The sequence below is a fragment of the Silurus aristotelis genome (genome assembly GCF_946808225.1).
Source record: "Silurus aristotelis genome assembly, chromosome: 17".
In the NCBI taxonomy this organism is placed as follows: domain Eukaryota; kingdom Metazoa; phylum Chordata; class Actinopteri; order Siluriformes; family Siluridae; genus Silurus; species Silurus aristotelis.
Genome location: NC_139590.1, coordinates 1,121,354 through 1,133,853, shown reverse-complemented (window position 1 = coordinate 1,133,853; position 12,500 = coordinate 1,121,354). Strand labels below are relative to the sequence as shown.

At 43.3% G+C, this 12,500-nt stretch overlaps 1 protein-coding gene across 1 annotated transcript in view; it reads right to left on the bottom strand.

The window, feature by feature from the left end:
• Positions 1-6,730, bottom strand: part of LOC310740463 (uncharacterized protein) — a gene marked incomplete at its 3' end in the record, with an annotated part of 37,251 nt that extends 30,521 nt beyond the window's left edge. Inside the window, exon 1 of the mRNA XM_083567170.1 lies at positions 6,392-6,730. The remainder of the gene's footprint in view (positions 1-6,391) is intronic.
• Between the last annotated feature and the right edge of the window lie 5,770 nt (positions 6,731-12,500).

Below are 12,500 nucleotides of genomic sequence, written 5' to 3'. Positions count from 1 at the left end.
AGAAAGAAAAAGATAGAGAGAAAAGACAGAGAGAGACATAGAGTAAAATAGAGGGAGGGAAACAGAGAGAGACAGAGAGAGAGAGAGAGAGAGAGAGAGAGAGAGAGAGAGAGAGAGAGAGAGAGAGAGAGAAAGGGTGGATGGAAAACAATATGAGCACCACAGAGAAAAGCACTTTGTCGCTATCGATCCCATTTGTGTAGTTGGAGCTCAGATTCTTCATATAAAATGTTATCAAGTCTATGATAAATATACACACACACACACACACACACACACACACACACACACACACACATCATTAAGTACACCTGTATCACTGCTACAGCACAAAGCCTGAGGGGAAAAAAACACACATAAATACACTAGGTCATGATTAGAACCCATTTATGGAGAAGATCCCTTGGTGAAGTGCCCTTGGTGAAGTGCCCTTGGTGAAGTGCCCATGGTGAAGTGCCCTTGGTGAAGAGCCCTTGGTGAAATCTACTTACGCGTTATTACCCGTAGTTCGTAATGGCGCTTGATGACCCTTTAGCCTGAATCACTATCAGTGAAGTGACAGACAGTTCCAGGTGCTCATTTATACCCCAATGTGACCAGTAACCGTCCGTCAATTCACTTATCGACTTCTGCTTCGTTTATTTGCACATTTTTCACCCTTGACCTTTGAGTCTAATGTCGCTATCCAGTAACTGAAGTCTATATCTTCTGGTTTAGCGTAGTGCACACTTAGCATAGTGTTTAATTTCTCTTATACCACTGCATTTAATGAATGAGCACAAGGTCAAAAATAAACAAAGATATTCCTGTTTCAGTGCACATTGTAGCAGCCTTTTCCCTCGTGATGATTTAGAGATTTAGTGCACGCAGGACTAAAATGGCAAGTACAGGAATCCATTACGTGTTAAAAACATTAGCTTCAAACTGATTGACTTTATAAAGATGATGCGTCTGGATGCTGCGAGATGCTTCAGTCAGAACGTCTGCAGGCAACACTGAGACTCTGCCTGGAAGCCTGCGCAGAAAGACATGTAGGACACGTCTGTTTGAAGGCATCACAGGAAGAGCACGTGTCCTTCATGTCTTGGAGAAAGTGTTTAAAAAAAGCATACGAAGACAAAACAGACAGGAAGTGAGATGCGACAGAGACGAGGTGTTCGTTCACTTCTGATCTACAGGGACAATTTCACACAAAGAGCACAGCAGGCCACGCCTCCTTCACCTGAGAGTGACACGCAATAAGTCACGCCTCCATCACTGAGACTGACAAAAATCGAGACCACACCTCCATCATTAAGAGTTACATGAACAGAAACCACACATCCTTCACTGAGACTGATCTGAAATCGAGGCCACGCCTCCTTTAACAGACAGATGCACATCATCCTTTTTGACAGATGCAAATCCTACACTTCCCACTTCCTTCACTAAAACAATAAAAAGCAATAAAAGAGGTCACACTTTATTAAAACTGACTAAAACAGAGGCCACACCTCCTTTAATTGAGACTAACAGAGAGGCCACGCCTCCTTTGCTGAGGCTGACAAAGTGACGTCTCTTTCAGTGAGCCTGGGGTTGTCAGCTACACAAAGGCTCCACCTCCTTCACTTAGACTGACACAGAGGCCCCTCCTCCTTCACTTAGACTGGCACAGAGGCCCCTCCTCCTTCACTTAGACTGGCACAGAGGCTCCTCCTCCTTCACTTAGACTGGCACAGAGGCCACACCTCCTTAACTTAGATTGACACAGAGGCCCCACCTCCTTCACTTAGACTGGCATAGAGGCTCCACCTCCTTCACTTAGACTGGCACAGAGGCCCCACCTCCTTCACTTAGACTGGCACAGAGGCTCCACCTCCTTCACTTAGACTGGCACAGAGGCTCCACCTCCTTCACTTAGACTGGCACAGAGGCTCCACCTCCTTCACTTAGACTGACACAGTGGCCACACCTCCTTCATTCAGCAATTAAGAGAGACAGAAAAAAATGAGACAGATAGATAGGATATATGTGTGTGTGTGTGTGTGTGTGTGTGTGTGTGTGTGTGTGTGTGTGTGTGTGTGTGTGTGTGTGTGTGAGAGAGAGAGAGAGAGAGAGAGAGAGAGAGAGAGAGAGAGAGAGAGAGAGAGAGAGAGAAAGAGCAGGATTGGGAAAGAATTAAATCAGTAAATAAAAACATGTAAAAGCCTGGAGTTTTTTCTCGTCAGCTCTTGAGATGGATTTGGTTCTCTCTGTTGCGCTGTGAGAGGATTTTACTCGGCCGAGAGCGCTTTCTATCTTCTCACTCACTCTTGTAAGAGTATTGCATCGTTTGAAGTATATAAAGAGCTTCAGGGCCTTTATACACACACACACACACACACACACACACACACACACCAAGCTAGATTAGGTATTCATTATAAAAAGGAGATTTTCATATTTGGGCCAAATCTGTGATTCATGACTGATTCTCTCTCTCTGAATTTCACCACATGCTTTATCGTGGTCGGGGTTGTGATGGATACAGAGTTTATCCTAGAAACACCTGGAGGGGTTCACACACCATTCACACACTCCTTCACACCAGGGTTGTCCATGACATCACCTGAACTCAGCTTCAAACCTGATCCAGGACTTCTGAGATTATTCCTCCACAGACAATTTATCAACAATCACGTTTTTATTTACTCTAAAAAGAACCCTAACGTTACCCAAACTGGGTCTCCAGGGGTTCGCTTTGTGACATCATACTTTTTATACATTTAAAGTTACATTTAATCCATGAAACGAATTCTCGCTTATGTTGGAGCAGCAGTTACATTATAATAACCTTCTGCAAAGACATGGAGAGGACAGTGTGTCTCATGTGATGGATTGCATAATACATGGAATGTGTTCCAAACCCAAAATGAAGTTGTATTTGGTCACATTTGGTCCCTCCTAAAAGATTAAGCACCTAAAGGTCCCTTTAGTTCCCTCTCTTGAGAAAACCAGAAGAGATATCTACTTGTTAAGATTATGAATTTTAAAAACATAAAACATTCCCTATAAGTTTTTTCTCTGTGGCAAGTAAAACTCCCTAAAATGGTACGGGAGAGAAACCTTGAGAGGAACCAGACTCAAAAATGAACCCGTCCTCAACTACACACTGGATGTCCATTCATACAGTTCCATCATGGTTGAGGTTATGAGCCGTTCACTGATGGAGACTTGAATGCAAAACATGGCAGAACCTTACAGTCCAAATCCATCCTCATGGTCCCTGGTCCACAGTAACCTCATAGTTTAGAGAACCCTTTTTATAAACAGGGTATTGGGTAAGAGTGTGTGTGGCACAGATCCAAACTATTGCTCATTATTTTCACTTTAACCAATTATTTAGATTTTGGAAAGAAGTCTTAAGAATGACCAGTTCCTCCAAGGTTCCTGTATCAGATTGTGGTGTTAGTGCTTTGGAAAGAGCAGAACACTTGTGTACTGATTTTGAGTTCTTCTGACAAAAGCACTGTGTCTCAGAAACAGTTTCTGGAATCAAAATTGAGAGAATGAAGCAGACAGAACAAACGAGAGAAGAGGGAAAGACAGATAACGCTAGGCTTGTCGCTCAGTGGCATCCTTCTTCCTCTGGTGCGATTTTCTCTGACAGCTCATGCTCGTGTGTAATTACCCCCGGCTGATGAGGTGACCTGCGGCGTTTACTTCGTGGGCTGCGCTCCCAATGCAGGAGATATTATTGAGCAAGCGCACAAGATCGCCGTGATTAGACTTGTTTTTTTATTATTCCTCAAAATACATCTTCCTCCCTAAACCAACACACACAAATTTAAACCATTATAACACACACACACACACACACACACACACACACACACACACACACACACACACACACCCCTGAGCAAAGAGCTTCTTTCTCAATCTTATTTCATTCTGAACACTGCTCAGTGTTATTACCTGGATATTATGATATTTCCTGGATATTAGTGAGCACATGGTCATGATCTGTTTCACCTTCTGGCATTTGTTTTTAATTGGAATCTGTGGTTTTTATGTCAACGCGCTCTGTATAATATTAAGTGAAATTCCTTACATACTGACGCCTTTAACAAAATATTTCACCACCAGAGGAAAAACTTTGTGATGAACCACCAACATCCAACCGAACAGTGCAGCTGTAGTTACCAAGCGACTCACAAACTGCAACTTTCTTCTAACTTTGCAAAGTTCACCGTCTGTACCTTACACACTTACGAACCATGCTCGATGATTTTTTATATCATGCCATAGACAAGTAATTGTCCAGATCAAATAAATATCTAACGAATGCAACTTTTCAGGACATGAAGCACTTCCCTTTATGTGCCCCATGACACAGCTTGTGCACCAACCATCTAACCAAACGTTCTTCTCCCAATTTATGAAATAAAGGTTTTCTAACATTGTGTTCACACCAGACTAACAGAGCTCGACTGTTCAGGAGGACATTCTGGTCTTCTATCCTGTCCAACCCACACCACACAGCACAATTCTACCATCAGCAGAAGGTGTAGTCTATTAAACTACAGGCTGGTTAGGATGTAATGGTTTTTGGCCCATGGTAAGAGGTAGTAGACCAAAGAGCTCGTGTCTGCACATGAGTCAGATCCAACAGCTTGAGATGAGATGGTGCATATCTGTTTCGTAATCTCAAAAGTGTCAAAGAGGAAGTTGACTCTGAAAGGTCACATCAGAGCAAATTCGGTCCGATTTAATTGCTTTCCCGTCTGCACACATGTATACATTGGGATGAAATATCGAGCCTCTGGGATCATGGAGAGGATTATCTGACAGGTGTGAAGCAACATACAGAGTCTGGGATTGCTGTCAAATCTGTTCACTGCTCTGTGTGGATGCGTTAGAATACGGCTGAAGAGAAAGAAAATCACACCTCTATCTAGTGTTGTTTAGGAACATCACATGTTTCTTTCAGCGCAGAGCTTCTCTCTTTATATCCAAGCATTCAAGAAGACCTCAGCATCTGCCAGTCACAGTGAAGGACGTGTGGCTTTCTGACTGTCAATTACAGTTAAAGAGGTGCAGCTGCTTCCTTCCAGTATTAGAAAAGAAAACTTTGAAACTAAGAGTCAGCTTATTAAGCATGGTTTCTATGTCTGTCAGTCCCACTGAGGGAGGTGTGGCCTCTGTGCCTGTCAGTCCCTTAGAAGGAGGTGTGGCCTCTGTGTCTGTCAGTCCCACTGAGGGAGGTGTGGCCTCTGTGCCTGTCAGTCCCTTAGAAGGAGGTGTGGCCTCTGTGCCTGTTAGTCCCACTGAGGGAGGTGTGGCCCTTTGTGCCTGTTAGTTCCTTGGAAAGAGGTGTGGCCTCTGTGCCTACATGGCCCACTAAAGGAGGTGTGGCCTCTGTGCCTACATGGCCCACTAAAGGAGGTGTGGCCTCTGTGCCTACAGCTTCCACTAATTAAAATGTGGTCTCTGTGCTTGTCAGTCCCTCCAAAAGAGATTTGGCCTCTATGAAGGCCAGTCCCACTAAAGGAGGTATGGGTTCTGTTTCTGTGCCTCTAAAGAAGGTGTAAGTACTCTGTAAGTTCAGCTTTCACTAATTTGTTACAAGGGAGTGTGGGCTTTAAAGACCAGTACAAATAGGTACCAGTAACTGTACCTCAGAGTAGTAGAGATCTTCACCTTAACAAGACACTCAAAGTGGGAGGAAAGTGGATATAGATGTTCTCAAAAGTTGAAAGGGTTGAGGGCAGAGTTTGGATATGTAGCTTTGTGTGAATGTGTAGAACCTTTATAGAGAGACTTTAGAGAGAGAGATTGGACCAGCTCGGCATAACGTTGAAGAGCAGAACTCTGTGGGTGTTGATGAGCGAGAGAGTCTTCATGCATGCCAATGTGTGTGAGTGGGTGTGTTACCAAGAGTGACAGAAGCCTGAACATCACCACATCGTTCTATCATCGCTCTCACTCCATCACTGCCACACCGGGCAGGTAATATTCAAGGCAAATGAATCCAATTTCTTTCACTCTCTACAGCATCTTACTCTCCTCCCCAGACCCCCTCCCCCCAACCCAGTTAATTGAGCATAATTCAATCAGGGACACATTCCTCATTTCTCCAACATTGCTGCAGAAACACACTTCCACGAACATTCGACTATCTGTTCCTCCTCCCATGCAGTCCGGTACAGTGAAAGCAGTCCACATGTGTGCATTTGCCCTGCTTTGCAAAAACGACACCACAAGGAGGAAGTTGAAGTCAAAAATGTACCAATCAGGATCATACAGATTGAGACTTCCAAAATCTTGAGCAATTTGTCTTCTCGTCTATCCATCAACCCCACCTTCGAAACCAACAAGCTATTCCGGGTTTTCTTCTACGTATCTTTGAGAGAAAAGCAGGCTTACTTACTGTCTTCCTATAAATGTCTTCTTCCGGATTTCTCTGTTTGCAGATTCCTCCAGATTTAATGAGAAAACAAATCCAGCAGCAGCGGCACAGAGAAATGGAGAGAGAGTAAAACGAGGGAGATCAAAGGAAAAAATAAGAAGGTAAAAAAAAAAAGAAATGGATAAAAAAGAAATAACTGCGGCAGTAATTAGACCTTTGGAAATCACATTGTAGAGCGAGGCAGGGGATGCCTGGGAGAGACCGGAGCAATACAAGGGATATCCACGGCGTTCCAGCGGACTGGAAGCGCTATAGTAACACTTCTGGCAATCACTGTCTCCCCCTACTCTCTCACTCTCTCTCTCTCTCTCTCTCTCTCTTTCATCCTCCCTCCCCCCCTCCCTCCGTCCCTCTTTATTTCTCAGTCGTTCAAACAGACCAGATCTCTCTGTATCTTTCAGCTGGTTGGTTGCTTTCTCTCCTCTCTCCTCTCGTATGCGCTGTGTCCCTCCCATCCCCCTCACTCGCTCCCCCTCCTTCCTTCCTTCCTTCCTTCCTTCTGTCCTTCCCTCCATCTCGTTCTCTCTCTCTCACTCTCTCTCTCTCTCACTATCTTTCCCACAATGCCATGATGTCTTTTGGAGTTTCGGCTTCGCTGATAAAACTGGAATGGAGCTGCAGAGATTCACAGAGCGATACAAGGAAAAGACGTCTTGATGTAATCTGTGCTGTAGGCATACAATGGGTTTGCAAAAAATGTATTACAATAGAGCTGCAAACGTACGCCCACCACGATGCAGAGCGCAGATATGTGGCAAGAGCTGCAGACGAAGGCAACCTGAAACAAGGATGAACTAGATAAAGACAGAGGAAGTGTGTGTGGGGAGAAAAGAGAATCAATTTGTAACAATACAAATGAGGAATTTTAAGTCTTTGAAGTCAACGTGGTGCAAACATGGTGCGCGGCATTGCACTAAGCACGCTAACCTCACCACCACCTTAACCTTCAGAACTTTTCATACTAATTGGCTCAAACAAATTCTTGGACAAAAGGCATATGTATGGAACAGAATGATCCAAGGATGAGCAAGGAAAAGGAAAGAAGAAAGAAAGGAATACCCCAAAGTTGCAGCAAATGGCTTGTGTATAAAGTGGGTAGAAATTGGCAGGAGCTTTCACAGTGGTCGGCATTTTTCATTCAAGAGGTGTTTTTAATAAAGTAGAAGTGCTGAAGTGCTGCATCTTAAAATATGAAAATAGACAACAAATTGAGTGGGAGATCATTCCGATCCATCCCTGGCACCCAAGAAAGAAAATTCTGGGGTGGTCCAGTCAAACCTCTCTAGATGCTCAGAGGCACAATGTTTCAGACAAGGATTTACTCAGTGGGTTGTTTGGAGGCCAATTTTTTACTTTGTGTGCACACATCAGTAAATAATGTATTAAATTCGATTGTATTCTATTTAATTTGGAACACGTTTAACAACAATTATCATAAAATAGCCTATTAAAAAAATCCAGGTATAAACATTAAATTTTAACTGATCACTCAAGAGCAAGCCAGAGTGGATGGTGGCATGGAAAAACTCCCTGAGGCACTCCATGTGCAAAAGGAGTCAGAATCACAGAGAGAGAGAGAGAGAGAGAGAGAGAGAGAGAGAGAGAGAGAGAGAGAGAGAGAGAGAGAGAGAGAGAGAGAGAGAGAGGACTGATGTAAGTCACTACAGAAAATGATGTGGAACCCAGTGAAGAGAACTGAAAACAAGTCTTGAACCTTTATTCTGAATGAATACCAGGAGTCTGGTGGTGCTCAAAAAGCCATGACATGCCAGGAGTGTGTTCCAGTAACATCGCAATAACGGAGTGTCCTATATGGAGAGAAATAGCTTCCACCTCCTCAGTGTTCCTGAGGAGTAACCTAGTTAGAGATAAGCAATATGAAGAACGAACGATAGCTGGTGTCCACCAAGGAAATTCACCAAGGTCTCAAGCCTTATCAAATTGTATGATGAGAAAGAAATTTGTCTGGGCAGATGACAAGACCCTAAGGGTCCTAAAGACATAAAGAAGATTAGTCTTGCTGGGATTCAGCTTCAGGCAATAAACTTTCAAAATAAGATCAGTGCAGAAGCAGAAGGGTCATGATGAGGGGTTGAGAGCCTTCAGCTCACAGTGTAAAGAAATGCCATGCTCTGATATGGCCTCACTGTGAGAAACGGTATAAAGGAGGAATAGAAAGGGGGCCAAGCACTAACCTAAAAGACAGATGTGGCTCTCGTTCACATTGTGACATATGTGATTGTACATGTACTGTAAACTCAACAAAAATTGTGAATTACCTGTCATAAATGAGAACATTTTTATGTAATTTATTGGTACAAACTCAGTGTTGAAATGTGACTCCAACCTTTTAATTTCCGACCACTTCTCACAAACTATTAAATATTTCACAGGTTACTCTCAGTCAATGAAAAGTTGCGAACTATCGAGGTCACGAGTGTCAAGGTCATGAGTATCGTGGTTCTACTGTGTATATATATATATATATATATATATAAAATGCACAATGTGGTAGTTTTGAGACTGGTCATTTGTAACATACCAACAGATGGCAGCACAGGGCTGCATGCACTGTCACAGGAAGCACCGACCTTCATAAGTCAGTGTGCCAAAAGACATCATCATGTACATCAGGAGCCGTGTAGCTGAGTCACTCTACTCACCAGATTTGACTTCTGTAGACTTTGTCCTCTTCCCAAATATGAAGATCAAGCTCAAAGGTCGCCATTTTAACACTATTCCGCGTGTTCCAGCGCAAATCACAGAAGGTGCTTGACATGCTTTAAAAAGAAGACTTCCAGGACACATTCTAGAAGTAGCAGGAACACTGGGAGCTCGGTATTGCGTTGCAAGGGGACTATTTTTAAGGTGACTGTAAGCGTATATTAATAAAAAAAAATATTTTCTTGTAAACAGATATACACACACACAAACACACACACACAAACACACACACACACACACACACACACACACACACACACAGATCAGGCATAACTTTATTACCACCTGTCTAATATTGTGTTGATTTCCTTTTTGCTGCTAAAACAGTGACCCGTTGAGCATTAACAGCATGCATTTCTACAGGAGCTCGTCTGTTGGATCGGACCACACGGACCAGCCTTCACGTGTGCATCAATGAGCCTCGACCGCCCATGATCCTGTCACCGGTTCACCACTGTTCCTTCTGTGGGCACTTTTGATAGACTCGGACAACTGCAGACCAGGAACTACCCACAAGAGCTGCAGTTTTGAAGATGCTCTGACCCAGTCGTCTAGACGGCACAAATTTCCAAACTCGCTCAAATCATTACCCATTTTTCCTGCTTCTTACACGGTTATGTGAGCCGATCATATGTACAGCTGTGTGAACGTACATCAAGATTCAGTTTAATGCACGAATAAAAAGCTGCACTGCAGGTGTGCTGGTGTGCACACACACACACACACACACACACACACACACAAAGTGCATGGATTGCACAATTTACCCATACATTATAACTCTACAGAGAGTAAGAGAAATGCTGGAGAGAGAAGAGAAGATGAGTGAGATGTGCTGCACCTGTACTGTGTAGATGGAGCACTTTGTGTCGCAGCGGTGATACTACACAACAGCCGTATGTGTGATGATGTGATGGATCGTGGATTATTAGACGTTACTAAACTAACAACTTGATCGCACATGGGAAGTGATCTGAATATAACCATGGCAACCAAAATTAAACTCGAGTTAGGAACACCTACCAGCAACATGCAGCTACTCGGGCAAGTCCTGGATCTTTAAACAATCTTTTAATGCCAAACTTCTCGGAGGCTTTTTTTTTTCTCTCTTCAGTCTGTCGCTCCAACCTCCAGATCTCTAGTCACCATGGAAATATTCCTCTCGTCTGACTCCCTCCACCGCGCTCAGCAGGCACCATGGAGAACAATATCATCTTCTGCATCTTTCACCACATCGTCATCATCCCTCACAATATATCTCCCATATTCTCCATAAAACCCTCTTCCAATCCACCAGCACATCTCTCCCTCTCTCTTTCCCTCTCACTCCATTTCACCTCACCCTTCTATCCTTTAGGATCTCTATCTTTTAACGGTTCTCCAAACCTCATGCTGATATATTTGTGAGGATAAAGCTAGAAACTTTTAAAAATGTATTTCTATTATAAATGTATTAAATCTTGTCTTCTGTCGTGTGGCCTGGAGGAGAAGAAAACGCTCAGAATTAAAATTTTATGGTGAATTTAGATGATGACGGATTCATGGGAAAGAATGAAAGAAATATACACTAGGGAATATATAGGGAAGTCTTCTTCTTATTATTAGCATTTTGGCTTCTCCAATTAGGGATCTCCACAGCGGATCATCCGTCTCCATACCCCCCTGTCCTCTACATCTGCCTCTTTCACACCAACTACCTGCATGTCTTCCCTCACCACATCCATAAACCTCCTCCTTGGTCTTCCTCTTTTCCTCCTTCCTGGTGTCTCCATCCTCAGCATTCTCCTACTGATATACCCCATGTCCCTCCTCTGCACATGTCCAAAACATCTCAATCTCACCTCCCTCACCTTGTCTCCAAAACGTCCTACATGGAAATATAGAAGGAAGTAATGAAGAACAAATACTTCGTTCCTGTACTTCCTTTTACCAGAGTCTTTCAAAACATGAGGATCTGCACTTCTACTGAGTGAAGGATGTGTGGACTTTTCCGCCTCTGCATGCCACCATAGTAAATGTTCTGATCCAGAATTGTTCAGGAGACTCTTCAGCCAGCAAGTGGAACATTGTAATTAGATTCCAAGTGTAACATCAAAACACCACTGTGATCTCTCGAAATGAACAAAGATTAAAGTCTTCTGTTCCTTTTGGATCTTCATCTCCAGGTCAAGATCTCCAAATAACACTTCATGACTCTCTGCTCTCCCCTTTAGCCACTGCTCGTAACCTCGGGGTAACTATGGACAATGAACTGTCCTTCTTCTCACATGTCTCTAATGTGGCTCGTTCCTGTCGATTTCTTCTCTACAACATCTGAAGGATTTGACCATTTCTGTCCACACACACTGCCCAGGTGCTTGTTCACTCTCTTGTGATTTGGAGACTGGACTACTGCAGCTCTCTGCTGGCAGGTCTTCCCCTGAACGCTATTCGTCCACTGCAAATGATCCAAAACGCAGCTGCACGACTCGTGTTCAATCTGCCCAAGTTTTCCCACACCACCCCACTGCTGCTCCTTCACTGGCTTCCAGTAGCTGCACGTATCAGATTCAAAACACTGATGATGCCTACAAGGCCAAAAATGGACCAGCGCCATCTTACCTCAGTGACCTCATCACATCTCGCACTGCACCACGCTGTCTGAGATCCTCCAGCACTTGCTCCACTGGTACCACCTTCTCTCAGAATGAGAGGTAAGTACACTTCAAGGTTCTTCTCTGTTCTGGCACCGAGGTGGTGGAATGAACTTCCCCTAGATGTCTGTACAGCAGAGTCCCTGACTATCTTCAAGCGACAACTGAAGACCTACCTCTTCCTGAAACACTTAAATTAGCACTTTTCAAGTTTGTAGAATTCCAGAGTTATATTGATATGAAGTGTGTAATCTGGTGTACAGTGTAGATTTATTCATTACTACAGACTCACAGCACTTTAGAACATCGCTCTGGATAAGAGCTTCTGCTACATGCTGTAAATGTAAATGTAGATGATCTAATTGCAAAATGTGGCTTTTTTGCTTTACGTTTGTTACTTCGAAAGGAATGTGGCATAATTACAGACTTAAGTATATTTAAACAGGTGTAAATAAAGGGGCGTGGCCACAATCAGGGCTGCAACTAACATATTGATAATCGATTAATCTGCCGAATATTTTTTCAGATTAAAAAAAAATTAGAATAATGATTTATTTCTTTTAAATCATAAGTGGAAAAGTCAGGTGTCTCAATGCTTCTGGCCGAAGTGAATATACGGAGTATGAAGACCAACAATTTCCCCAAAATGTTCTGTTGTTGCTTTTGACGACTTCTTTTTTCTTCAAACTGGGAATTTTTATCAATCGCTGCAT